The sequence below is a fragment of the Dermacentor andersoni genome, chromosome 2 (assembly GCF_023375885.2).
Source record: "Dermacentor andersoni chromosome 2, qqDerAnde1_hic_scaffold, whole genome shotgun sequence".
Classification (NCBI taxonomy): Eukaryota; Metazoa; Arthropoda; class Arachnida; order Ixodida; family Ixodidae; genus Dermacentor; species Dermacentor andersoni.
The window spans coordinates 246,756,174-246,783,551 of NC_092815.1; the positions used below are offsets into that span (position 1 = coordinate 246,756,174).

General features: G+C 48.5%; 2 non-coding genes across 2 annotated transcripts; both read right to left on the minus strand.

Annotated features, from left to right (window-relative positions):
• Nucleotides 1–5,003: 5,003 nt before the first annotated feature.
• LOC126540013 (U4 spliceosomal RNA) lies at nucleotides 5,004–5,141 on the minus strand. The gene has a single exon (XR_011892965.1). It is a non-coding gene; the product is annotated as a U4 spliceosomal RNA (small nuclear RNA).
• A 21,687-nt stretch (nucleotides 5,142–26,828) lies between these two features.
• LOC126540012 (U4 spliceosomal RNA) lies at nucleotides 26,829–26,974 on the minus strand. The gene has a single exon (XR_007601448.2). It is a non-coding gene; the product is annotated as a U4 spliceosomal RNA (small nuclear RNA).
• Nucleotides 26,975–27,378: the final 404 nt, after the last annotated feature.

The following is a 27,378-nucleotide window of genomic DNA, read 5'->3' on the forward strand; positions in this document are numbered from 1 at the left end:
AGTGAGCGCAGCTCTGTCTACTGAGCTGGGGGGGGGGTCATATTCAGCTTGCGCCTAGCGCTTAACTGGGGGGTTGCGAGTAGGTGACGCAGCGCGTGAGGAGGAGGTGGAGGCTGAGGAAGGAGTGAGTTGCTTAGGTGTGATAGCTTGTACTGGGTTGGGGAGGACAGAATTCTTTGTAGGCTGTTCTCTCCTGAGAAGTAGTTGTAATTGTTGGCGGAGCTCTGCAATTTCTAAACTCTGCTGTCTGAGTTGTACTCTAAGCTCTTCATTCTCTTTAGCGAGCGAGGGAGGTCCCGGCTTCCAGCTCACCTGTTTATCCATGGGCTGGGCTTTTGGTCCCGGTAGTGGCGGGAAGGAGCCGGACCGGCTCCTGTGCTGGCTTTTCCGTGAGACGGACCTGGAACCGGTTCTGGAGTTGTTCCGAAGTCGGCTGCGTGATGACCGGGACTGATGAGCCGTGCTCTCGGTGGATGAAGACTCGGCGGGATTGTCTGTGGTGGTTGTAGCATTGGTGTTGGATTTCGGGTTGCCATCCCAGTCGAACCGGACTTTGCATTTTTTGGACCACGTGAAGTGGGAGCCACCGCACAGGATACATTTGGAGTCGCACGTGGGAGTTGAAGTTGCCGGATGGGTGTCGCCGCATCCTGTGACATCGGTTGCTGACAGCTTGCGGGCAGACGTTCGATCGGTGGTCCGGTCTCCAGCAGTTAAAAGAGGCCTCTACCTTGGCTTTGAAGGGGTGGCAGTTATAGACGGCTCCGTAGAAGTTGAGCTGTTTGGGAATCTCCTTGATTTTGACGAAGGTGATCAGGATTGATTTAGTGCGGCCCAAAGGGCGCGCGTCTGCTAGTGTGTAGTGTCGGCTAGGGTTTAGTGTGACGAGGTCGTTGAATATGTCTTCTTGGGTTTGGTTGTAGATTGCGTTGTAGAGAATTCCACGTACGGCCTTGTCGGGAGCGGCGATGTCAGCCTTTACCGGGAATTGCTTGTCGTTGAGTTGGAGCGTCTGCAGCTGCACGTAGTTTTTGGCACGCACCTCGGCAGGGGTGCTGATTGTGAATGAGTTATTGTGCGGGTTAACTCTGAGTCGGTCGTGCTGCCGGGCGTTATGGTAGTTGAGCTTCACAGCCGCGCACACAATAGGCAGCAGCGTGCCGCCGCTACATTGTCGAAGATCCAATCCGCCACCAGGTCGGAAAATTACTTTCAGATCCGTAGCCGGGAGTTTTGGTAGTGGAGCATGACGTTTAAGTTTTGTAGAAATAGTCTTGCCTTGATTGGGCGACGCCGACGTGGCCGGACCGGCGGGTGGGTGAGCTTGGGAAGCCTTCAGAGCCGGATTCGAAGTGGCTAGGGTAGGGAAGATCACATTGCGGGCTTCGATTGCTCCCGACCAGCGCGGGTCGTTAGTGAAGTCTTCGGCGCTGATTTCGTCGCCTTCTACGCTGTAAACCATCGCTGCCGGGGCCAATACGCAGTCTAGACGAGTCTAGACGAGTCTAGACGCAGTCTAGATGTCTAGACGAGTCGATGCGAGTCTAGACGCACCGGTGGCCGTAGGCCTAACCGGCGGGGGCCCTTGTTGTGCTAGGTACAACGCGAGTCCTAGCGTTCCGCGCCTGGCTCGGAGCGGTAGAGTCCTTTTCGGGCAAAAATGATCGGAATTGCACAGAAAATGGTGGGAACGGGTGCCGAACTTCTTCACTGACCGATTATGGGTTGTATCAGTCCATTTCACGTCGAAAACCCGCCGTCCCGAGTGAAAATCCACGGAGCCGAGGTGAGGTGCGTCCGCTCGCTCCGCCGGCCACCTGGCGGTCCCGGCCTACGACCTTTCAGAACTACAAAACAGCTTTGCTCGGGACCAAGATTAACTACCTGGAACAGTGCCAGGTTCCCGTTGCACATTCGGGAAGAGCCAAGCACGGGTGGAGACAATAGTTCGAAGTGCGGCGCATGAGGTGGGGTTCACCAACTTGTCCGACTGGTCCGGGAACGTGGTAGACGCGCCCCTGCGCACAAGAATTGGAATGCCACGGTGATTGGATGCGGTCGGGGAACTTGAGTGATGCCAGGAAAAGGGCCAGTATCCAACATTAGGCATCTCAACGTCTTTCTGGAGGGGGAAGACGATGAAGTCGAAGATTGTGGACGTGCTTCGCATGGGCTCCCGCTTTGAGACCGTTTTTCGGTGGAACTCCCTGTGCTGTGGACTTGCTTTTGGTGGGATTGTCCACAGGAAGTTGCCCTCTCCCTGCGGACACCTAATTTCGGCAAGTTTGCCCTCTTTTTAGGGGTTTTTCCACGCTTTTCGTGCTCAACCCCCGCGCGGCAATGTTAGGCCTCATCATTAGGCCGAGCCGCCGCCGACGGCACCGGGCTCCGGGGCAGTGACTTGTGGTTGTGGGCCTCTGTGAGGCTGAAGACAATGGAGTACTCCGTTGAGGGAGAGACTATAACGCCCGAAGAGTTCGAGGCGGGAGAATGGGCCTGGGTTTTGCGGGCTCAAGATAGATTCAAGAAATCTGTATACGGGAACCATCCCGAGAGTAGGCCTAGCGAGAAGCAGGCGGGCAGCGACGGGCGCCAGACGCACGGAGCAGAACAAGTCAAGCGCGGGAAAGCGCCGGTGTGGAAGAAACGGGGACCGTTTCTGAAGATGCCAGCCAAGGACTTCAAGGTTGTGTGCCGACCCAAGAATTGGGACTTGAGTATGGTGACGTCGAGGGAACTCGGATATGCCTTGAGAGCGGCAGCGGAGCTGACGAATGCGACTGCGGCGGAGGAAGACCTCGTGCGGGTCAACGAGACAAATAACACGATGACGGTGAGCACGCCGTGTATGCATCGCTGTGGGGCATATGCGAATGTAAAGACGCTCAAGCTGAGCGGTCATGACCTTGAGATTTCGGCGTACGTGGCGGCGCCGGAGAACTCTGTGCGCGGAGTCATTTACAACGCGTACAACGGATGCCCACTGGCAGAAGTTCGGGCGGGATTCTTGAAGAGGAATGACGGCATATAAATTTTGGATGCCAGACCTTTGGGAAAGTCGAAGGCGATTCAGATAACGTTCGGGGGGAAGCATGTTCCCTGGCAGGTTATTTACTGGAACTGTTTGTACGCGGTGATTCCGTACAGAGAGTTAGTCGAGACCTGCTATAACTGCAGACGAGTGGGACATCGGGCGGACGTTTGTTATCGTCCGAAGACTAATCTGTGTCGCCGTTGCGGAAAGGATCATCCTGCGCCACCGGAAGGAGAGCCGCTGACCTGCACTCCGGACTGCATCGTGTGCCATGGGGCGCACAACACGGGGAGCCGGAACTGCAAGTTTCGTCTAGCCCGTAAGCAGCCGACGGGCCTGCAGCAGGGCAGTGAGGACAACGGCCAAAGTGACAAGGAGGAGCGGCGCTCGAGGCCCAGGAAGCGGTCATCCAGCGGTGCGAGAGACGATAACAAGAGCAGGGACCGGTCCACTTCCTTCCCACCACTGCCCGGACCCGAGCGTGGCAAAGGAGAACAAGGTTCCAGTCATGAAAGAAGTCCCAGTGCCACGAGAAAAAAGGTGAGCTGGCCCTACGTGGCCTCCCAGAGTGAGACTGCTCGAGAGAAGGAGCTACAAAGGCAGGTGCAGCAGCAGGCTGAGACGATTAAAAAGATGGAAGTCAGGATGGCAGAGATGGAACGCGCGCTTAAAAGCGACAAAGGACAAAGGGTACAGACGCCGGTGGTCCAGGCCCCACTGAAAGCGGCACAGGCGACTGCTTCTCGCGAGAGCGAGAGCACAGCTATGGAGGTGGAGAATCGGCGGATGAGGGAGCTAATGCAAAAAGAGTGGCAGAAACTTCAACGGCGGACATGCCGCAGCCAGTCGTTAAAGTCACTAGTCTTAGGGGGGAAATGTCTGCCCTTGCGGACAGAATAGGAAAACTGGAGGAAAGACAGGATAGGTTGGAAGCTCGGGTTGACAGGATCGAAGCCAGACTAGACAAGATTGAGGAGCGTCTTGACGCCTTCACCAATGACATGCGGGCTTTCCAAACACAGGTTATGGGCATGTTTCAACAGCTCAATGCTACGCTACAGGCTAGATTGCCTCCCGTAGTCGGCCAAGCGCCGATGTTAGTGAACCTAGTGCCTAATCATGGCCCCTCGCCAGCAAATTGAGGTTTGGCAGTGGAACTGCAGGGGCTCCCGTCGCAAGTGGGGGAACCTGCAATTGCACATACAAAATCTGGACAGTAAGCCTGACATTAGAGCTTTGCAAGAGGCTAGTGGCTGGGTGAAATTACCGGGATTTAAGGCATTTACACCGCCAGAGATTGATCGGGGGGGTGTATCGAGCGTCTTCACGGCCGTGCTAGTCCATCGCAACGCCACGGTGGTTCAGCATACCATGGATAGCAGCAGAGGTGACTCCGTCCTGCTGGAGGTTCTGGGAACCCTGGGAACGAGGCGGCTCACATGAATGCTCGAGGTTTCGTCAGCCGAGCAGGTGAGCCGGACGTTCCAGGGAGGTCCACGAGAGATGGGCTTGTGTCCTTTCACGGCATTACTAACCATTACAAACTTGAGCGGAGAATTTAACCCTCCACCGGACAAGCAATTGGTGAAGGCGCAGGAAAGCGTCTGGCGAAGATTGCAGACGAGATCTTTCTATAACCCATACGTGTTAAACAAAATCTACCCGGACGTTCAGCCGGAATGCAAATGGTGCCAGGAACTGGCCACCTATGACCCCATATTATGGAGCTGTAGCATAGCGCCGCCACCGGCGGATATTATGCGTGATCCTTCTCTCGAGCAGTGGGAGGCCGTGCCGGCCAGCTCAGACCCGGTCGTCCAGACCAGGGCCGTGGAGTGGACCCCCCAGGTCGCCGTCAGCCATGAGCTGATGGCCATCTAGCACGGAATCGTCCGCACATGCGTTCTGACGAAAATAAAGTTTTTCCATCCATCCATCCATCAACGTCTTTCTTTGGTTTGATCACGAAGCCCCGTAGGGCCTTCCAAAAATTGCCAAGGCCGACGATATTTCACGTCGTCCCGGCGGGGTATTGGGAAAAGTTTTCAACTAGCAATAGTCGCCCCTCAGCACTTCATAGGGTACGACACCGCCTCTGCGCAAAGCTGACGTGAACACTGTTTCGATCTGATCCTATTGTAACACACCCTCTTAGATTGACAAGTTATTTGGGTGAAAGGATTGTGTTTTTCTGAGGAAATATTAAAATGACTGAAAATGAACTGGTTCCGATAGTTAATGTACTTACTGCGACCACTTCTTTTATCTAGAATAAATAGTTGATGTAAAACTATTTGGATAAACCCGTTATAGTGCTTACACAAGGCATTTCAACCACTTGATCTTGCTGCGACATGGGTATCGATCCTGTACTGAACTGAAACTGAACTGAACCATGCAGTGTCTGCACATGTGGCTCGACTATGTTCATTTCTAAACACTGCACTAGGTACAATGCACATATTGTAGAGAGAGAGAGCGAATGATAAATGAAAGGTAGGGAGGTTAACCAGGACTGAGCCCGGTTGGCTACCCAAAACTGGGGTAAGGGAAAAGGGAACGGAAAGATTAAAAGAAAAGAAAGTCCGCTGGGGATATTATTAGGTCTCTCAGTCCGGATCCCAGATGATGGCTCAATCCGGTAGCTTTCAAATATCGCAGCAGCGCTTTTGTGGCTTTCCGTAGCTGCGATATGCGAGGCGATGGTCCCAAGGTCTTGTTCAAGGTGAACACTTTTTTATCTAACTGATTGAGAGCTGTGCAGAGGTCATGTCTTTCATTTTCAAAAGATGGGCAGAATGCACAGTTGATGCTCTATAGTTTCCTCGACACCGCAGGCATTGCACTCGGCGCTATCAGCCATTCCAATAAAAACGTATATGCATTTGTGAATGCGACGCCAAAGCGTAAGCGGCACAGCGTTGTTTCCTCATTTCGCGGAAGCCCTGGTAACAGCCGCAGTTTCATAGAGGGGTTGACGAAATGCAATCGATCTTGGGTGAACTCAGGTGTGTGCCACTTCTCCAATGTCATACGGTGCGCTAGCTCGCTTAAGTGTTGGGCAGCGTCAAGCCGCGATAAAGGTACAGAAACAAAGGTTGCTTCTTCGTGTGCTTTCCTAGCAGCTTCGTCTGCACATATTTTAAGTACACTTGTTGCTGGGTAGAAGGCTACGTACTCCTTCACGAGGTGGAATGTGTCAGCTCCCTTACCCAAGTTGCACCTCAAACAGTGACCTGTAGATGTCTGGCCCACTATGACAAGAAGTCTTCCCTTTAAAAAAGAGTGCCAGCCTAACAGTTGTCAGAGCCGTTCCCGCTCTTACCTGAAAACGATGCTTCGTATTTTGTATATGTTATCGTGCTGGCGGAATTCTGCCGCGATTGTGACTCAGCGTTCGTATCATCTCTTGTTGAAACAAACTTTTTTTAAACACATTCCTTAAGCACACCTTGGTCGCTCGTTCCTCCGAAAGGATTCAGGGGTCGAATTCACAAAGCGTTTCGTGTTAAGGTGTTTAAGGTGTTATGAGCGCTGAAAGAAAGTGACACGTAGACACATTTAACAGTACACTAACACAAAGCTATGTTACTTTCTTACTTACAAGAGCACACACACACATATAAACAGAATGCACCAGCTTCTTGCATTTTCAGCCGACCGTCGCTCTGTTTGCACTCTGTGAAGTGTCCGTCGGCAGGTCGAAAGTGATTACATTGTACACGGAATCACACAGTCCAGGCAAAGTGTGACAGTGCAGTTAAACATGCCCGCGCAGTCGCTGTAGCACGATAGCTGGGTCACAGGGTACTAGTTGGGTATATCATGGCCTCGGAGATTACATCCGTGCAAGGTGCGCCGTTGAGATGTCGGAAGACACGAGTATATGGGGCTCGATCAGCGACCGGCCCGAGATTCGAGTTCTTCTTTCCTTATTTGTAGCCTCTTTCTCTCCGCTTGCTCGGCGTGCGAAATATATCGTCACAGAAAAAAAAAAATGAAGGCACGACATAGTTCGTGGAGAATAAAAAAATCACCGACGAATAAGATACTTACGATACTATTCGTGCCACTTGTGAAGTTTACAGAGAACAAAAAGTTAAATTTTTTCTGCTGCTGTAATACATGTTTGTGTCACTATTTGCGAGAAGAGCTCCGAAAAGAAGAAAAAGATTCACCGACGATTACGATACTCCCTAGGGCGAAATTTGAGCGCAGCTGTATACGTGTTTTCATTTCGCGATATATTGGCTGGCGCGGACAATGTCTCGTGCTGCACGTTGAAAACGGAGCTAAATGTCGCGAGACTGCCTCGCTTTTCAAGACATTGGGAGAGGCGGCGCTTGGGTGACGCGTGGGCGCGATTCACAGAAGCCGCCGCAGACAGACCTCCGCTCGTGTAATGCTTTGTTTAAATAAAGACGACGTGCTCTACTCTGGCGCCATCTCGTAGCCATCGTCGCCGCAAGGCACGTCTTACGCGGCACTACGTTTTTCTTCTCACGCTTTCGCCGTACCCTCTTCCGCCGTTTTCGACCGCATAGTTCCACTGCACCCTCCTCTGCCGCCTTCCTCCTCGCGCTCTCTTCGCTATCGCCGTCTTCCATCTCCCGCTGCGCTCCATGTTCGCTTTCATGCTTCGCTGTTTTCGCTCGCTTGGTTACGAGGGTCAACGCCGACGCTTGCCGCAGGAACGGGTGCGCTGCGCTCTAAAAACTGCTGAGCGAACGTTCTAGCGAGTACTGGCGTTAATGAATGTGAGTTGTGGTGCCATATTTGCCCGAATCTTAAATGTAGTGGGAGCAAAGAAGGATCCAATGACAAATATTTATTCAAGAGAAGGGAAAGAAATCCCAGTCTTCATTTCCTTCTGCACTGCGGAAGCAATTCTATGTCGCACTTTCTCATTACCTCAGTGGACTAGTCTGTCAGCGTTACTTGATGGCGGATGAGATTACTCCTGTCAGCGTTACTTGATGGCGGATGAGATTTGCCAGATGCTCTGGCTCCTGGTGCATGATGGCCGCAGTACGCCACCCAGAGTTGTGGGGTAGGGATATGACAGGTGTTCGAGCGGTCACAGCAGTGCTTTGCGAAGAAGAAGGATTTTCTATGATACCTCGGAAAAGGTAAGTGCGTGCTGCGGTGGGAACGGTGTCTGTCTGTGCCTTGCGGATGGTGGCGCCTTGTTGACGCGTGATGAGCACATGTGGGCCGAAGGCAGCTTCAGAACAGGCAACAACAACTGGAGTCGCACGACAAGCTATCACCCATTGCAGTTACGGTATAACGGCAATCATTCGTAATCGCCTCTCGCAGCCCTAAGCGGTACAGCACAGTTGCGCTGCGAAGCAACAACGTTAGCTAATGTATATTTAAGGCAAAGCTGGCGGGTTAAAGCGTACAAGTTGCGCGATATGGTCCGTCAGCCGTGTTCGTAGCAATCGATAAGGCGTTGCGCAAGAAATGTGTACACTGCCAGAGTGGTAGAACGCGAGCATCCAACATGACATTGTTATGCGATTTCTAGCATACGAGAGTTTCTGAAGAAAACACGAGCGTGCGCGGCTTGCGCATTGGCGGCGCTTTACACGAGGGTGCTTGAGTGCCGGTTGTTGCGGCTCGAGGTGGCGTTAGGGCAAGTAATCCGCCAAACCTATCGACGATTACTTCCGGTAGCAGGAATGAAAGAAAAGGAGTTTATTTTACATTAGTTTCGTGGCTCCAGTTACGGAAGCCCACTCCATGTAGGAGCATGTTGAACATCCGAGTTCACATCAGGACACGTCAGCCCCTCACTCTCACTGCACCAAAAGTATCCGCCTTTATTACCCTTGTCTTCCCTACGCGACTCGACTAGAGAATCTGATGACTATCGCCGCAAATCACAATACCACGATACCACGATACTACGCCCATGATATCGCATCGTTCCGCAGCATCCCCACCTCCGATGCTATGGTATGTGTGACAGGATAGCAACCTGGGAATCCAAGTTTGGCGCCGTTCTTCGGTAGCATTTGACGTTGGCCTTTTTCATCATTAGTTCAGGCTGTCAGGTAATGGTGGGGGTGCCTTTTTTGAACCCTTCAGCAGTCGGTGTCAACACTGCGTTGAATTCTTGGTAGGCGCGGAGAGATGGGTCTAATCAACGCCTATGGCAGTGTTGAGACGTAAGAAACACCTCCACCGCCAAGAGATTCGACCTGAGTGTGACCAGCTGTCAGGTTGCCCGAAGCGTCGATGTTTGGTCGCGGCTTCGGGGATTGTTCGAGACGAGGTGGCTGATGTCACGCAGCAGTTCGAGGGCCCAGCCCTCGCTTCGTTGTGTTTTTCTCCCTGAGAATACAAAGGCACGCACACAAACTGGTCGGCGTGCCCGAGCGACACGCCTATCAGACGCTATGATCCCCGCATCGCTTTACCATGTTCTGCCCCTCTCTATATCTCTCTCCTTTCTTGTCGCGGTCAGCTCTCGGCAAGACAAACAAAGGTTGCCTATCTCAATAACATCGCTAGCGATACGTACAAAACACGGTCCTAAAGAAAATTATCTAAATTCCTAAAGAATCTTATCTCTCTTTCCTATTCTTGACCTCGAAGTCATGTTCCTGCCAAATGAGACTATCCCAGCAGTCTCCCGTTCCTTTTTGACATTTGCTTCAGCCATGTGAGATGGCAATGGTCGCTCTCGACCGTGAATTTCATGCCTTCAATATAGCATCCTAGCTTTTATATTGCCCATGCTATGCAGAAATACTATTTCTCCCAGGTGCTAAACGCAACATCTCGCGGTGTCAGTTTTCGACTGAGTTACAGCACGGGATGCTTTTCACCGCTTTCGTTAATTTGGGCAAGGACGACACCTCGACCACGGTTGCTGGCGTCACAACACAGAAGCCATTATCTGCAAAAGTCAGGCGAGACAAGCATAGGCCGTCAAGACAAGGTTTTCCTCTCAAAACAATCCGCGTATTCCGAATAACCACCGCAAATCTTCCACTTTTGCACGGCTCACGCACTAACGCTTTGGTTCTCTGTGTCCGAGTGATCGAGATACCTTAAAGGAACAGTACTAATACTTCCTAAATTGTTCGGTTGAACAACGTCTCCGCTAAATAACGCGGCTTTATTTCAAAGAAAAAGAAAATCTTGCGACGACTTCCGGAAAGCGAATCTCAAGCGGGTTTCTAACGAATAACCCAGGCTTGACTAGGGTGGTTAGAACGGGGAGGTGTGAAGACCGGTCTCTGGAGGCTGGCCCAAAAATGCGATCCTGCCGCGTGACGGCGCTGCCGGCAGGATAGTGAGCGTCTACCTCATAATTACTTTGTTTAGCGCAAAACAACGGACACAAGAAAGACGACCAGGACAAGGCGCTACTGTCAACTGACATCATTTTATTGCGTCACTCCTTTATAGAAAGCAGAATCTAGAAGAACATGCGCAGTGAGCGCCATGTGCAGGAACCACCAACATCAAATCACCAGAGCGCACTCGTGCGACAGAATCAAAAGAACCATATTCAGTGCTGTACAATGTTAAAGAAGGCACACTAACGCACTGTGACCCCAATGACTTTATGAAGAAAGCTTCCGATAACTCTCGGGTGGTAGTATTGCTGTTGACGGTTGTTGTTTTGCGCTAAACAAAGCATGTATGGATTCGCACCAACTAGCCTGCCAACGCATTGTGCTGAGCTTCTATGTGTAATAACGACAGAAATGGGGAAAGAGAAACAACATGTTCTTAGGAAAGGAAAAAAAGAAACCGAAAAGGTGGTGGAACAAGAAGATACGAGAAGCGATCGTCAAACAACAGAAAGCATCCCGTGAGCACAGGCAGGCAAAGAAGCCGCCGTTGCCGCAGGATGAAGTAGCCAGTAAATGGGAAAGATACCGGGAGAAAAAATCTTATGGTTCAAATACTGGTGCAAGAAAAGATAAAAGGTGAAAGGGAACATTGGTTGTCAGAAATACGTGAGAAAAAGAAGGCCGCACCTAGAATCTTTTGGAACCACAAAGAATTATTAGGCAGGAAATCAACAACAATACAACAACATATCCTAGACGAAAATGGAAACAAACTGGAAGGGGACGCGGCATTAAATTACATCTGAAAAGTAGCAGCCAAACTTTTCCAAGGCAATGGCGAGGTTGTATTTGAAGAAAAAAAAAGAGCATGAAAGAGAACCAGATGGAAAAGGAGCTGGTGCTGACATATTTCAACTGGAAGAAAGCCGAAGAGAAAATTCCTAAGCGCACAGCCACAGGGCTAGACAAGGTTCCGGTTTGGCTGATTAACGAACTCAGAACCAAAGAGTGAAGACTGGGGAAAGCAGTGGAAAAAAACTTTAAAAGATAGACGAATACAAGACAGTTGGCGACAAAATAGAATGAATTTAATTTATAAAGGTAAGGGGGGGGGAAACTACAATTCACTCGTATGGACCGTTTACCTTTACATCAATAATATACAGGTTAGCAAAGCAGGCAGTTAAAGTAAAGCTGCAAGCATGGACAGAGAATAATGACATCTTGGGAGAACTTCAGGATGGCTTCAGGATAGGTAGGCGTTTAGATGATAACTTATTTGCTCTTACTCAGTGTATTGAAATGTCAAGAGTAGAAATCATAAGGTTATATGTGGCCTTTTTAGACATTACAGGTGCGTATGACAACATAGACCGAAGCATTTTGTGGGATATTCTAGAAGGAGAAGGCTTAGGCGACGATTGTGTACAGCTTTTGAGAGAGATTTACCTAGAAAATACCGTTTGCGACAAATGGCACTTCACTTAAAAGACGGGTCCCCTGGTGGAATAACGATTGCAGAGAGGCACGGAGGAGACAAAATAATGCTTGGGGCAGACTACGTGAATGCCCTACCGCCGAAAATTTAGTAGAATTTAAACAGATTAAATCCCAGGGAAGACGAACGCGAAGACAGGCAAAGAGGGCAAGCTGGCAGAGGTTCCTTTCAGCTATAAATTCATATACTCAAGAGGGTAAAGTGTGGGACGGGCTTAGAAGGCTAAATGGACAAGAAATTCATCCGTTGCCCCTAGTAAACGATGAAGGCAATAGCCTAGAAGATCAAGCTGACGTACTCGGGGAACATTTCGAGTGGATTTCCAGCTCAAATCATAATTCCAAGGCATTCCTAAAGCACAAACAAATAGCAGAACGTGAGACCATCAACCGAAAATGCAGACAGAACGAAATATATAACCTGCCTTTTAACATTGCCGAATTGACAGCTGCTTTGGCTGCGTGTCAGAGCTCTGCACCTGGACCTGACAGGATCATGTACGACATGCTTAAACATCTCCACAACGATACTCAAATAACGCTACTCGCACTTTTCAATGCTATATGGGCTGCCGGGTACCTCCCATCTAAATGGAAAGAAGCTAATGTGATCCCTGTTTTGAAGCACGGTAAAAATACATCATTTCTGAAAAGCTACCGTCCTATAGCGCTTACGAGCTGTCTTTGCAAGCTTTTTGAAATAAAAACGGCCGTGGCTTAGCTTGGTTAAGCCTGGTGATTGCGAAGCAATAGTGTGTTATTCTCGGATCAGCTGGTAGTATGGCTGGTGGTAGTCTTGGGTTATGCTAGTGTTACGGCTTACAGTGAATCATCTAAGAGGAAGTCATCTGTCGGATCCGTGTATGCCGACAAACATTTCCCTCACCAGCGTGCCCATTACAAAATCTTCCAGTATCGATTGGCCGACGGTGCGGTAACACTCCATTTTCTCCACGTCGTAAGATATGCCCACTCTGACCGTAGCGCCCCTGGTGAGAGGAGCGGGAGTTAGGCCGCCGTTGGTGGCTACCGCCTCGCCTCGCGACGGCGTGAGATGGGGCCCCGTTTTTACACAGCTGGTGTGACGTCACTCTAGGTCACGTGGTGTGACGTCACGCAGCGAGGTCACGCTAAAGGTCAATGGTGCCTACCACCGCCTCGCCACGGAACGGGCTGAAGTGCGACCTAAAGTAGTATTGCTTCGCAATAAAAATGATAAATCGCCGTCTCGTACATTTTCTAGAGTCCAGCAATATGCTTGACCCACTTCAATGTGGCTTCAGGGAAGGGCGATCTACAACCGGCCATCTCGTGCGCATCGAAGCAAACATTCGCGATGCCTTCGTACATAAACAATCCTTCCTATCCGTATTTCTTGATATGGAAAAAGTGTACGATACAACTTGGCGGTACGGAATGTTGCGCGACCTGTCGGCGCTGGGCATCCGCGGCAATATGTTCAACATTATCGAAAGCTACCTACACAACCGTACATTTCGGGTGAAAATAGGTAATGCGCTGTCACGTACATTCCCACAGGAAACTGGTGTACCCTAGGCAGGCGTACTCAGTTGCACTCTCTTTATCGTTAAGATGAACACACTTCGTGCTTCACTGCCACCAGCCATTTTTTATTCCATCTACGTAGACGATATACAAATAGGTTTCAAATCCTGCAACCTCACCGTGTGCGAGAGATAGGTAGAGCAGGGCTTAAACAAAGTGTCCAAGTAGGCAGACCAAAACGGATTTAAAATCAACCCCCACAAAAGTTCTTGTGTTCTCTTCACAAGAAAGAGAGGCCTGCCCCAAATCCTTGTCTAGAACTGTGTGGACAAGAAATAGCTGTCAAGAATGAACAGAAATTTCTATGTATAATACTTGACTCTAAGCTTACTTTTATCCCACACATAAAATATCTCAAAGCTAAATGTCTAAAAACAATGAACTTACTCAAGATACTATCACACACAACATGGGGTAGCGACAGGAAGTGTATAATGAATACTTACAAAAGCCGCATTCAATCACGGTTAGACTATGGCGCCATAGTATACAACTCTGCCGCCCCCAGTGCACTAAAGATGCTGGATCCCGTCCACCACATGTATATCCGTCTGGCCACAGGCGCATTCAGAACTAGCCCCATTCAAAGCTTATATGTACAATCGAATGAGTGGCCACTCAATCTGCAGAGATCTTACACCAGCTTTACATATTTCCTTAAAGTGCACTCTAATCCTGAACATCTGTGTTGTGAAACTATTAACGATTCGACATGTACTGCACTTTTCCGTAATCGACCCTCTGTGAGACAGCCTTTCTCACTTTGTGTGAGGGAGCTTAGCGTGGAAATGGATGTTCCCCTCTTCGAACACCGCTCGATGCCTCCAGCGAAGCTGCTACCGCCTTGGGATTGGCAGGTAATAGAATGTGATATATCTTTTGTAAGAGTTACAAAATACGCACCAGAGCTCGAAATACGAATGCATTTCCATGAACTCCGATTGAAGTACTGTTGTCCGGAATTCTACACCGATGCGTCAAAATCGCATGTTGGTGTGTCTTACGCGGCTGTTGGACCTTCTTTCTCTGAAGCAGGTGTACTGAACCCCCGTACAAGCATCTTTGCTGCGGAAGCCTACGCAGTACTGTCTGCGGTAAAACATATAAAGAAATTTAAACTAGAGAAAGCGATAATACTCACGGACTCGTTAAGTGTTGTAAAAGCACCAATGTCTTTAAGAAAACACAAAAATAATGTTTTAATTGAGCTTTACTCTCTCTTGTGCAATATTTATTCGTCTCGTAGACATGTGACAATATGCTGGGTCCCTGGTCATAGATGCATTGAAGGTAATGTGCTAGCCGACCAAATGGCCACATCAGTTACACCTCAAGCTGGTAATACCCCCACTACTATTCCTGCCACAGACCTCAAGCCTTTTTTTGCAAACTGCGAAGCTACTGGCAACGCATGTGGGATAATGAAACAAATAATAAGCTGCAGTTGATTAAGCCAAGGATAGGTTTCTGGACGCCGTTACAAAAACAAGACGGACTGATGTCCTATTCTGTAGTCTCAGAATAGAACACACATATGGTACTCACAATTTTCTGCTTACTGGCAACGAACCTCCTACCTGTGGTAGATGTGGTGAAAGGCTCACCGTCCTCCACATCCTCGTGGAGTGTCGGGAAGACCTCAGAACTTGTCGACGGGCACAAAGACATATACGACGTTACCTCACCAAACCGGACCAAAAAAGGTGGAGGGACTTTTGTGGGACACTCGACATACGACAACCCCTGAGCAAAATCTGGCGAGTCGTCAGAGGCATTCGCAAAGAGCCGCAACAGCTGTATCCTTTTATCGCCCTCTCATTACATGAGCGCGCATCCCTGAAAGAGGTGGCAGAGCAGTACTGCAGGCTCCTTTCTAACGGGGCACATTGCGGCAAATTGCAAGTCGTCAGCCTAGTCCACCTCGAGCTACCCTTCCTGACTTAGAATTACCATTCACCATCGAAGAGCTCACGGCAGCAATCGGCGACGTAAACAAGCGATCATCACATGGCCATGACGGCGTGAGTTATGAAGCGCTCGCAAATCTATGCCACACATCTCGCCTACGCCTTCTGGAGTACTACAACGCCTCATGGATAACTGGGGAGGTTCCTACGGAATGGAAGCTTGCGAAAGTCATTCCTATATTGAAACCAGCGAAGCAGCCAACAAATTACGCCTCCTTCAGACCCATATCTCTGCTTAGCTGCGTAGGGAAGCTATTCGAAACAATGATCTACAAGCGACTAAATTGGTTCCTGGAAACTGCAAAAGTTTACCCGGAGGAAATGAATGGCTTCCGGCAAAATAGATCCGCAATTGATAATGTCATTGCCTTGGTCTCATCAATTGAAGAGGAATTGGTCTCTGGAAACATACCTATTGCATTATTTTTAGACATTAAGGCAGCATATGATTCGGTCTATCATGAAGCAATACTTGACGCTTTGGAAACCCTTGGTCTTGGAGGACGGCTCTACGCATGGATTGAAGACTATCTTCAAGGACGCCAACTTTTCATGTGTACCCCGGATGGCCCCACGGCGCTTTATGCCGTCGAGAAGGGAGTGCCACAAGGAGCTGTGTTAAGTGCGGTATTATTTAATTTAGCCCTCATCCATCTGAAAAAAAACCTGCCCCCTGGCGTCAAAATCACACTGTATGCGGACGACATCTGCATTTGGAGTGCGGCGCGTTCCCGCAGTACCACCCAACAACGCCTCCAGAGAGCGCTAGCAAATATATCGGCCTACCTAAATCCAAGGGGTCAGAAATTGTCCCCCGACAAAAGCGTTGCCATGGCTTTCACGCGGAGGTGTACGGAAAAATACCCACTAGTGTTGGGTGGTCGTGCCCTTCCATACGTCAAGACGCAAAGGTTTCTTGGAGTGACGATCGATAGGAACCTCACATGGTCGCCCCAAGTGAAAAAACTGAGTGAGAAGATTTCCTCGGCGTCGCACGTATTCCGATTTTTAGCTGGATCACAGTGGGGTAGCGACTGTAGATCAATGGTGCTCCTCCATAAGGCCTACGTCGACGGAAGACTACGATATTACCTCCCGATCCTGCACAAAATATCTCCCACAAGCAAGAGAAAACTCGAGGCAGCACGAAACAACTGCCTTCGCGTATGTCTTGGCCTTCCGAAGGGGTCGTCCCGCTCAGGGACTGTAGCAGAAGCTGGATGCCTGCCTCTGGAAGCGCTATGTTCGCAGGAGACACTTCGGATACACCTCCGCCACGTCATTCACACGAAGGCTCACTTTTTAATGGATATTTCCAGAATCCGTGCTACATCTAGCTTTGGGCAGGCCGTCGGAAGCATATCTATTTCCATTCCTGCTCAGGCGTCACAAATTATGCCGCGAAACATTTCACCATGGACACTGTCCCCACAGGAAATCGTGCCATATATACCTGGAATCAGTGCGAAAAAGAAAATGCCTCAAGCAGCGACTTATCAGATAGCTTTAGAATATATGCACAAAGAATACGCAGCCGCAACGCACATTTTTACAGATGGCTCTACAACTCCACATCGTTCATCATGCGGACTTTTTGTTCCCTCTACAGGGCAACGATTCTCGTTTCGTCTTGAGCGAGCGACATCATCTACTTCAGCGGAGCTATATGGCATTAAGGAGGCCCTTGTGTATGTACTTCGACAGCAACCGCCAAAGACATGGGTGATTTTCACGGACTCAAAAGCAGCCCTACAAAGTATGTGGAACAGGCACAAGCGTTGCAATAATCAACCAGCAGCATTTGACATTGCTTATCTTCACCACAGGGCTAAGATTGCTGGGCATTGCATAAAGTTCCAGTGGATACCTGGCCATGCCGGCATTTCGGGAAATGAAAGAGCGGACGAAGCTACCAGAAATGGACTCCGATACCGCAAGTTCAAAAGAACATATTTTACAAAAGCCGACGCTTCAAACATGGCAAAAATATGCCTATCAAGAAAAAGACCTCATCTTGAATCTGCCGCTTCACCAAGATAACTTCCTACGTTACATTGACCCAGATATGAGACCGAAAATTCCACGACCACTTCCTCGACACTTAGAGACATTGTACCATCGTCTTCGACTGAACGTGGCATACACGAACAATTATCTGTACCGCATAGGACTAACCACTAACCCATACTGTGATAACTGTCGCAACTTAGAGACAATTGAGCACATATTACTAGAATGCCCCGCGTACCGCGACGAGAGACAATTTTTAGAGCACCAAATGGACATGATTTGCCACGAACCGTTAACGTTACCGAGCATCTTAGGTCCAATGCCCGGCCCTTCAAAACAGGGACGGGTTTTGGATTTATTGTTCAAATACCTGACAGAAATTGGTCAAATAGGAAAGCTTTAAAAATTGCATCCTTCCTATACAAAAGCCTAAATTGACCCGCCATGTCACCTGTAAATATTAGTATCAGGTCCACTCGTACATTTCATATTTACTTTTATCCTTCTTTTCTCCCACTCTTTTCTGGAATCTTTTCATCCCATTCCCCATCCCTATACAGAGTAGCATGCCAGCGGTTATATACGCGCCGGCAAAATTCTCTGTTTTTCTAATAAAGAGCCCTCTCTCTCTCGTAGCACATCCTCTCTCTAGAGGATGCTGCTGTGATAGTACTTCTGGACAGCACACACCTTCAGGTCCTTGCGCTTCAAGGACTCTGTTAAGGCAGTAGTGCTTTTTGGAATTTTTTATCGAAATGACCAATTTGAGCACATTGTCATTCTTTTACAATGCTTCTTTCGCGTCCATGGCACGCTTCATAGTCATTGTCATAGTTTTATTACATGTAGCTCTTACACATTTTACAGTGACCGTCTTTTAGGCCCTTTACAGCCCTATTACAACCATTGCTCGTAATTTATCGCTTCACTTCCATTTCATTACCATTGGCTTGGCGCACTTTGGCCATACCTGGCCCTTGCGCCATAAAACACCACATATCATCGTTTATTTTATGCGGGCGACATTGTGTTGCTAGCTAACCAGCAAAGTGATATGTAATGGCTGGCTAATATCTGTGGACAGGTAGGGGAGAATCTAGGTCTGAAATTTAGCGTTAGAAAATCAGGTGTTATGGTATTCAATAAGAACAGTGAATAGACAGTGTCAATACAGGGCCAGGAAATACTTCGGATAAAAGAATTAGATTACCTTGGTATAGGGATAAACGAAAGAAATAGATATATGGAAACACAGGAAAAATAATAACAGCAAAGGGGAATAGAAATCTGGCCATAATGAAACACAGAGCACTGTGGGGATACAATAGGTACGAGGTGCTCCATGGTAAGTGGAAAGGTTTAATGCTTTCAGGACTCACATTTGGTAAAGCGGTTTTGTGCTTGAAGTCAGACGTACAATCAGGACTCGATGGCAACCAAAGGTCAGTGGGACGCCTCGCATTGGGTGCTCAAGGGAAAACTACAAATGCAGCTATGCAGGGTGATATGGGCTGGACAAGTTTTGAAGTGAGGGAAGTTGGAATGCATCATGTAACTGCGCATACGACAACGGACGAGCAAAGAACCCTATGGGCAAGCGCGGAAGCTCAGAGTAAAATTGGTTATGAAGAACCACTGAGGAATATGGAAGGAGGTAAATGGGCTGGAAGTGTGTTCAGGTATTTGTACAGGAAAAATACTGATTCGCGTTGGAGGAAAATAACTAGGAAGGTTACGAGCAACATGCGGCCTGTATGGTGAGCAACATGCCAACAAAGAACGTCAAGCGGAATGTCAGAGAGGCTGAGATAATCTCATGCGTGGCGGCAATGGAAAAGAAACCTGCTATGAGTAACTACTTAAGAGAAAAAAACGAAATAAAAAAGGAAACAATTTATGATAACTTAAAGGTAAGTTCATTACTTTTCCAAGCGAGACCAGGATGCCTTAAAACACGCGCTAATAAGGCGAGATACAACAAATAATTTAATTATAGGGTCTTACGTGCCGAAACCACGACCTCATTATCAGGCACGTCGTAGTGGGGGGCTCCACAAGTTTGTGCCACCTGGGGTTCTTTAACGTGCGCCTGAATCTAAGTGCGTGAGTGCTTTCGCATTTCACCCCCGTCGAAATGATTGATAGATTGATGCTTGAGGTTTAATGGCACAAGGGCCAGGTATGGCCAAAGAGCGCCATGCTAGTGGTAATGAATATGTAGTGGTCTGATGGGTTCTGCGAATTTAATGTGACGTGGCTGTAAAGAGGCCTAAAAGAGTTGGTGTAAGTTGCATAAAATGTACACGTAATAAAACTATGGCACTGATTAATGACGTGTACTATGATCACTAAAATGCATTAAGAAAGAATGATGCATTATATAAAATATGCGAGATGCTAAATTGCTTAGAGCACTACTGCCTCGCCAGAGCCCTTGAAACACAAGGGCCGACAGGCATCTGCTATTCAAAATAATCATCACAGCGGCATCCTCTGAAGAGAGGAGGCGCTACGAACTAATGGGGCGGCAGAGTGATAAATCAAGGCACCATAGTCCAATCGTGATCGAATGAGGCTCTTGTAGAGATTCATTAAACACTACCACATAAAGTCTGGGATAGCAGTTTCATTATGTCCATTGTTTTTAGACATATTTCTTTAAGATGTTTAACGTGGGGGACGAAAGTGAGTCTATAGTCAAGTATAACATCTAGAAATTTGTGTTCTTTGTTTACAGGTATCTGTTTCCACACAGTTCTAAGCAAGGATCTGGGATCAGGCCTGAGCTCTTTCTTGTTAAAAGAACACAAGAACTTTTGTTAGGATTGATCTTAAATCCATTCTTGTCTGCCCACATTGACACTTTGTTCAGGCCATGCTGTACCTGTCTCTCGCACACTGCGAGGTGACAGGATTTGAAAGCTATTTGTATGTCCTCCACGTAGACATAATAAAAGATGGCCGGTGGTAATGAAGCACGAAGCGTGTTCATCTTCACGATAAAGAGCGTGCAGCTAGCTGAGCGCGCCTCCTTGGGGTACACCCGTTTCTTGCGTAAAAGGACGTGAAATTACATTGCCGACTTTTACCCGGAAGGTACGATTGGACAGATAGCTTTAAGATGCTATTAGGTTTAGCATATTACCATGGATGCCATTTCTGACAAGTCTCTTAAGATTCCGTAACGCCACGTTGTGTCACATGCCTTTTCCATATCGAGGAATATGGATAAGAAAAACTGTTTGTGTACAAATGCGTCCCGGATATTTCCTTCAACACGTACGAGATGATCGGTTGTGGAGTGCCCTTCTCGGAAGCCGCACTGATAGGGGTCAAGCATTTTGCTCATTTCAAGGAAATGGATGAGTCGCCGATCAATCATTTTTTCAAATACCGTACAAAGGCAACTTGTGAGGGCTATCGAGCGGTAACTTGCCACTGAGGAAGGATCTTTGCCTTGTTTCAAAACAGGAACCACAATGGCTTCTTTCCATGCAGTTGGAAGGCATCCTTCAGCCCAAATGGTGTTGAAAATTGAGAGTAGTGTAACTTGGGTGTCATTGTGTAGGTTTTTGATCATTTCATACTTGATTCTGTCAGATCCCGGTGCAGTGCTCTTGCATGAATGAGCTCAAGGCAGCTCTCAACTCGGCAATACTAAAAGGACAGTTGTACGGTTCATTCTGTGGACATTTTCTTATGAGTGGCTTACTTTCTTCTATTTGTTTATATTTCAGAAAGGATTTCGAATAATGGTTTGAACTTTACACGCTCTCAAAGTGCTCCCCAAGTGAGTCTGCCTGATCTTACAGTGTATCGTCCTGTGTGTTTACCAGAGGGAGTGAATATGTTTGCCGCCCTCTGATCCTATTAACCCTGTTCCAGGCTTTGGCCTCATCTGTAAACGAGTCAATACTCGATAAAAACTTCTGCAAACTTTCTTTACTGGCCTGTCGGCGGGTTCTCCTGCCTTGGGACTTTACTTTCTTAAAGTTGACAAGATTATTTGCAGTGGGAGAAGCGCGTAGCAGCCCCCACGCTTTGTTCTGTTTTTTACGAGCAATCCTACAGTCGTCATTCCACCACGGGACACGCCGTCTGCACGCTGAGCCACTTACTTCAAATATGCATTTAGATGCAGCATCTATAATGAAAGCTGCAAAATACTGCACAGCAGCATCAATTCCTGAAGAAGACATGTGATTCCATGGGATACTAGTGAGAGTTCAGTATTTCTCCCAGTCGGCTGTATCGATCTTCCACTTAGGATCCTGTGGTGGATATTGGTTTTCTTCATATGGTTTATTAGTATGGGGAAGTGGTCGTTCCCGTAAGGATTGCTCACAACTTCCCATTTGAGTTGAGGCAGTATAGACGGGGGGACTATGCTGAGATCAATTGAGGAAAAGGTTCTGTTTGCAGGACAGTAATATGTCGGTTCCTTCTTATTTAGAAGGCACACACCAGACGAAAAAAGGAACTGTTCAACAAGGCAACCTCGCCCATCTATACGAGAGTCGCCCCACAGGCAGCTGTGCGCATTGAAGTCGCCAAGAACAATGTAAGCTTCTGGCAATTCATCTATAAAGGACTGAAATTCATGTTTGTTTAATTTGTAATGTGGGGGTATGTAAAGAGAGATAATGGTGATGAGTTTGTTTAGGAGAACAGCTCGAACCGCCACTGCTTCAAGAGGCGTTTGTAGGAGTAAAAGTTGACACGCAATGCTTTTATGGATAACAATGGCGACACCGCCCGATGATGCGAGAGCATCATCGCGATCTCTGCGAAACGTAACATAGTGTAGGAGGAAATTTGTGTTTCGATTTTAAGTGTGTTTCCTGTAAACACAACACTTTTGGATTGTGTTTGTGGATGAGTTCTTGCACATCATAAAGGTTTTTAAGAAGACCTCTGACATTCCATTGAGTAATTTGTGTATCATCCATATTTAAAGTAAATTGGTGCTTTGTGTACGGAAACGGAAGTGACGGCTTAGATTACAGAGCTGTTTCGAGGCCCGCCCTGTAACGGGGGTTTTGCCCTTTCTGAAGCGTTTGAGGGAGCCTCGCCGCTCCTTAGGCGCTTGGTGCGCCTTGAGGATAGGTGTAGTGTCCATTGCCTCGTGTGAGGCGCCGGACACGTGCTCTCGCGAGCGAGAAGTTACCAGCAAGGCTCCCGCCTTGGAGGGCAATACCCCTGCGCCCACCAGCCCGGAGGTCGACGGGGCTCCCTGAGGGATTTGGCTGCGCCGGCTGTTGCCAGTGCTGGAAGGGGCCGGGGAGGTTGGGGCAGCCTCGGCTGCGCCCACCTTCGGGGTCGATGGCCCAGTTTGCTGGGTTGGCGTAGCAGCGCTAGCTGCAACCGTCGCGGGGACAGATTGCGTAACTGCCGACTCACTGCCTGTGGGTCTGCCAGCTACCGGAAGCCGTTGTGTCGCTGTCCCCTGACGCGTCACATCGGCAAAGCTTTTCTCGGGCAGGTATGAAACCCGCCTGTATGCCTCCTTGAATGATCTATTCTCTTTTACTTTAATTGTTACAATTTCTTTTTCTTTCTTTCACGATAGGCACGACCGCGAGAGCGCGGCGTGCTCCCCATCACAGTTTACACAGTGGAGAGCGTTCTCACAAGCTTCACTGGTGTGTTCATGGGCCCTGCATTTCGCACATGTTTGGCGGCCCCGACAGCTCTGCGAACTGTGGCCGAAACGCTGGCATTTGAGACATCGAAGCGGATTTGGCACGTACGGCCTAACACGGAGCTTGATGTGCCCGGCCTCGATTGACTCGGGCAGGACACTTGAACCAATGGTGATTATTAAGTGCTTCGTCTGAATCTCTTTACCATCTCGCCTCACTATAATTCTTCTGACATTGATCACATTTGGTTCGCTGAAGCCCTCCAGGAGTTCCGGTTCACTCAGCTCAAGCAAATCATCATCCGACACAACACCGCGGGTGTTGTTCATTGTACGGTGCGGGGTTACTGTTATGTGGGTTCTCCCCATATGACACTAGCTTCGGTAGTTTGTCATATTGCTTTTGGTCGCGGAGTTCCAAGAGGAGGTCGCCGCTTGCCATCCTCGACGCCTTGTAACCTGGACCGAAAACATCAGTCAAGGACTTTGACACAAGGAACGGTGAAATTGTTCGCAGTGGTTTGTCAGACTTTTCAGAGTGAATAATGTGAAAGCGGGCGAAGTTTTCGATTTGGCGTCCGAAAAACTGGAATAAATCTTCGGTGCGCCCTCGTTTCCGAGAATGATCAGGAAGTGGGGGGAAAGAAGTTTCCATGAAAATACAAAAATAATTCGGCAACAGCGCTGACCGTCCACCACGGAGCCCAACGAGGGGACGCGGCAGAGCTTGCATGCAAGTCTGCACGACGCCAGTCGTACGCCGCCACTATAACCAAATATGGTGTACCCAAGGTTGGATAGCCACACAGGGTTAACCGTTGCCGCCAAGAAGAAGGAAGTAAATAGAAGAGAGAAGGAGACAGGAAAGGTATAAAGTAAGGGAAAGACGAAGGATGTAGGAAGAAAGAGAGACAGGAAAAGGCGACTGCCGTTTTCCTCCAGGTGGGTCAGTCTGGAGGGGCCGTCTATGTGAAGCAGAGGCCAAAGAGGTGTGTTGCCTCCACCGGGGGGCCATAAAGGTCCAAACACCCAGCACTGCCTCAACCCCCAGGATCCCCCTTTCCCCATACACGGCTAAGCCGCGCACGGCTACACGCGGGAGGGTCCGACCCTCATGTGCTCGGGTCCGTTGTGTCGCAACACACCAAACGCCTGCTGACGCAGATGCCTCTGCGGGGCCCATTGAAATGCGGCTGCCGTGGCCGGGATTTGATCCTGCGACCTTAGGCTTAGCAGCCCAACACCATAGTTACTAAGGAAGCACGGCGAGTGAGATAAAACAAAGAAGAAGAAGCATATGCTTGCTGCGGTAAAGCTAGGGAAACGATGGAACACGTTTTGTTGAAATGTGAAGATATCTACTCAGCGGTCGATTAAGGCACCTCTGGCCTCCTTGAAGCCCTTGGGTTCAGCGAGACCAAGGGGAAAGTAAACACGTCGGAACTAGATTAATAAGATGCGATTCGAAGATTGGTGAAAGAAAAGTAGGCAAACGACAAACAACGGAGGTACACAAAAACAAAGTTCTTCCATCTATGCATCGCGGCCCACGCAAGAGGCCGTGATTCTAACCAGTAAGCTGGCGTTCGTGGATAGCGTTCGCCGCCAGTGTTTCCTGGTAAACATAGCGGTTACATACAAGAGAATAGACTGGGCTAATTGGTACTGTACGACATTAGGAGCGTGAAAAAGAATCGTGCTGCGTCCACCAAATTTTTGACCGAAAAATTGGAGCCCGTTGCATATCTGAATATCTTTCTTTGGTTTGAGTACGAAGCCCCGTAGGGCCTGCCAAAAATTGCCATGGCCGACGTTATTTCACGTCGTCCCGGCGGGGTATTGGGAAAAGTTTTGTGTTTAGAAAAAGTTTATTTCGACAAGAGACGATACGAACACTGAGTCATAATCACGACACAATTCCACCGGGACGATAACATGTAAGAAACGAAACACAGCACGTTTTCAACGTAAGTAATGTCCGAGTCCTCACGCACTAACATATAAACACATATACCCACGGAAAGGAACAGTTACACATAAACTAAATGCCACATGTACAAAATGATTTTCAATATATACAGTGTACACAATGGTTATGTACAGTGATGATGTGATAGAACACTTTGCACAATTTCGAAGTGATGTGCACGAGATGTGTATATACAAAAATGATCATGTATACGAGAGGACACACACACAGAAATCACGGGCACCTGCATTCTATGTGCATTAATTGAATACTTCTGATAGTCTGGCTACAAGAACCAGGCTGGACGAAAATTCAGCCATACGCGTCCATCAGCCACCGACAGGAAACGACATGACCATTGTCGAAGGAACTCTTCTTCTCCAAGGAAGAACAACTCCTCCGACAGAAACGACAGTAGCTCAGAGTAGAGCCTCCCCATAAGTGGAAACAGAGCGCGGTGACGACGTCCCGTGGCAACTGCCTCGCACCGGTTACGCCATAGACAGAAGGCCCCCGCAGCAATTAAAAGTCGCGCGAAGCGGCCACGTGAGCAGCGACCAGACGTAATAAAGCGGTTAACTCCAAGGCCACGAAATCCAGTATGCACGGCCCTCCAAGATATCCTGGCAACGACGCATTGCAGCAGTACATGTTTATTGGATTCTTGAAGGGGGCAATTGGGACACCGCGAAGATGGGACAACGCCCCACCGCTCAAGCCTGTCCCGAGTTGGAAGCACTTGCCACCCTAGACGCCACATGAAGTCGCGTAGGTGGCCAGGCAGGAATGATGCCGTTATCGCATCCCACGACACATTATTTGAACGTGCGAGGCGCGCTGGGGGAACTAGAGGAAGCAGTAAGGCTGACATAGTATCTACTACACGGTTTTGGAGAACGTCTACATCAGGACATACCTGTTGTATGTGGCGATAAAATGCCACGGCCGTACAGTAAAATGTAGGTGCGTTTAACACTTGTGGTCCGCGATTTAAGTGTACGCCCGGTAACATGTAGCGAATTTTTGTGCCAAGGAAATAGCAAGCGAGTTCACGCGCTGGACACTGATCATGCTGTAACAGACGGAGCAGAAATCGCAGAGCAAGCAGCCGGCAGCGGACAGACACGGATGGGAAGGCAAACCCACCGCGAGAGCGTGGTTGTCCAAGCGCCGCGCGACAGACCAGTTCTGTACGGCCCAACCAGAAGAAGGCACCAAGAAGGGACTGCAAGGACCTAGTAACCCGTAATGGTGGCTGTACGACGTGACAAACGTACCACACTCGGCCGCAAAATACAGACTGCGCTAAGTACCTTCTTTCTGATAGGGGTAAATCATACCCTCGAACCTCTTCAATATTTCGCCTTACATCTTCAAGAATTGAGAGCCACACATAGTCTGATATGCCATTAGAGGTGTAGTCAAGGCCTAAAATGCGAAGAGAATCGCTCTTTTGAAGACGGAAAAGGGGACTTAGGCGTGTCTGTGGCGAACCAATGAACAAATAACGACATTTTGAAAAATTTAGCGCAGCACCTGAAATATTTCCGTACTCAGTGAAAATTCGGAGGCTGCGGGTTAAGCTATCTTCATTCCTGAGATATAATGTGATGTCATCGGCGAAGGCTGTCACCTTCACAACACCGCTACCAGGCAGTGGGAGACCGCATACGCAATGGTCTCTCACTATTGAGCGCAGAAATGGTTCAAGGCTGAGCACAAAGAGTACTGGGGATAGAGGGCACCCTTGACGAACGCCACGAGTAACGGGAAACGGTGCACTTTCTCGACCATCAAGGAACAATGTACTTCGGATATTTGAATAGGTATTCCTAATAAGTTCAACAAAATTTGACGAAAAGCCGAACGAGGTCAGTACATTAAAAATGTAGTTATGTTCGAGGCGAGTTTTCAACTAGCAATAGTCGCCCCTCAGTTAGCACTTCATAGGGTACGACACCGCCTCTGCGCAAAGCTGACGAGAACACTGTTTTGATCTGATCCTATTGTAACAGACCGTCTTAGATTGACAAGCTATTTGGGTGAAACGATTGTATTTTTCTCACCAAATATTAAAACGATTGAAAACTAACTGGTTCCGATAGTTAATGTACTTACTGCAACCACTTCTTTTATATAGAATAAATAGTTGATGTAAAACTATTTGGATAAACCTGTTATAGTGCTTACACAAACCGTTTAGACGGCTTGAGCTTGCTGCGACAAGGGTTTTGATCATGAACTGAACCGAAACGGCTTCTAGACCTAAGTAACATACGCTTGAGTGCAGTGCGACCCAGAGTTGCGGGGTAGGAATAGAGAGGTCGGTGTAGGTAGTATGGGAGGCGGATGGGGGCATGATCCACAGGATACGACAGGTG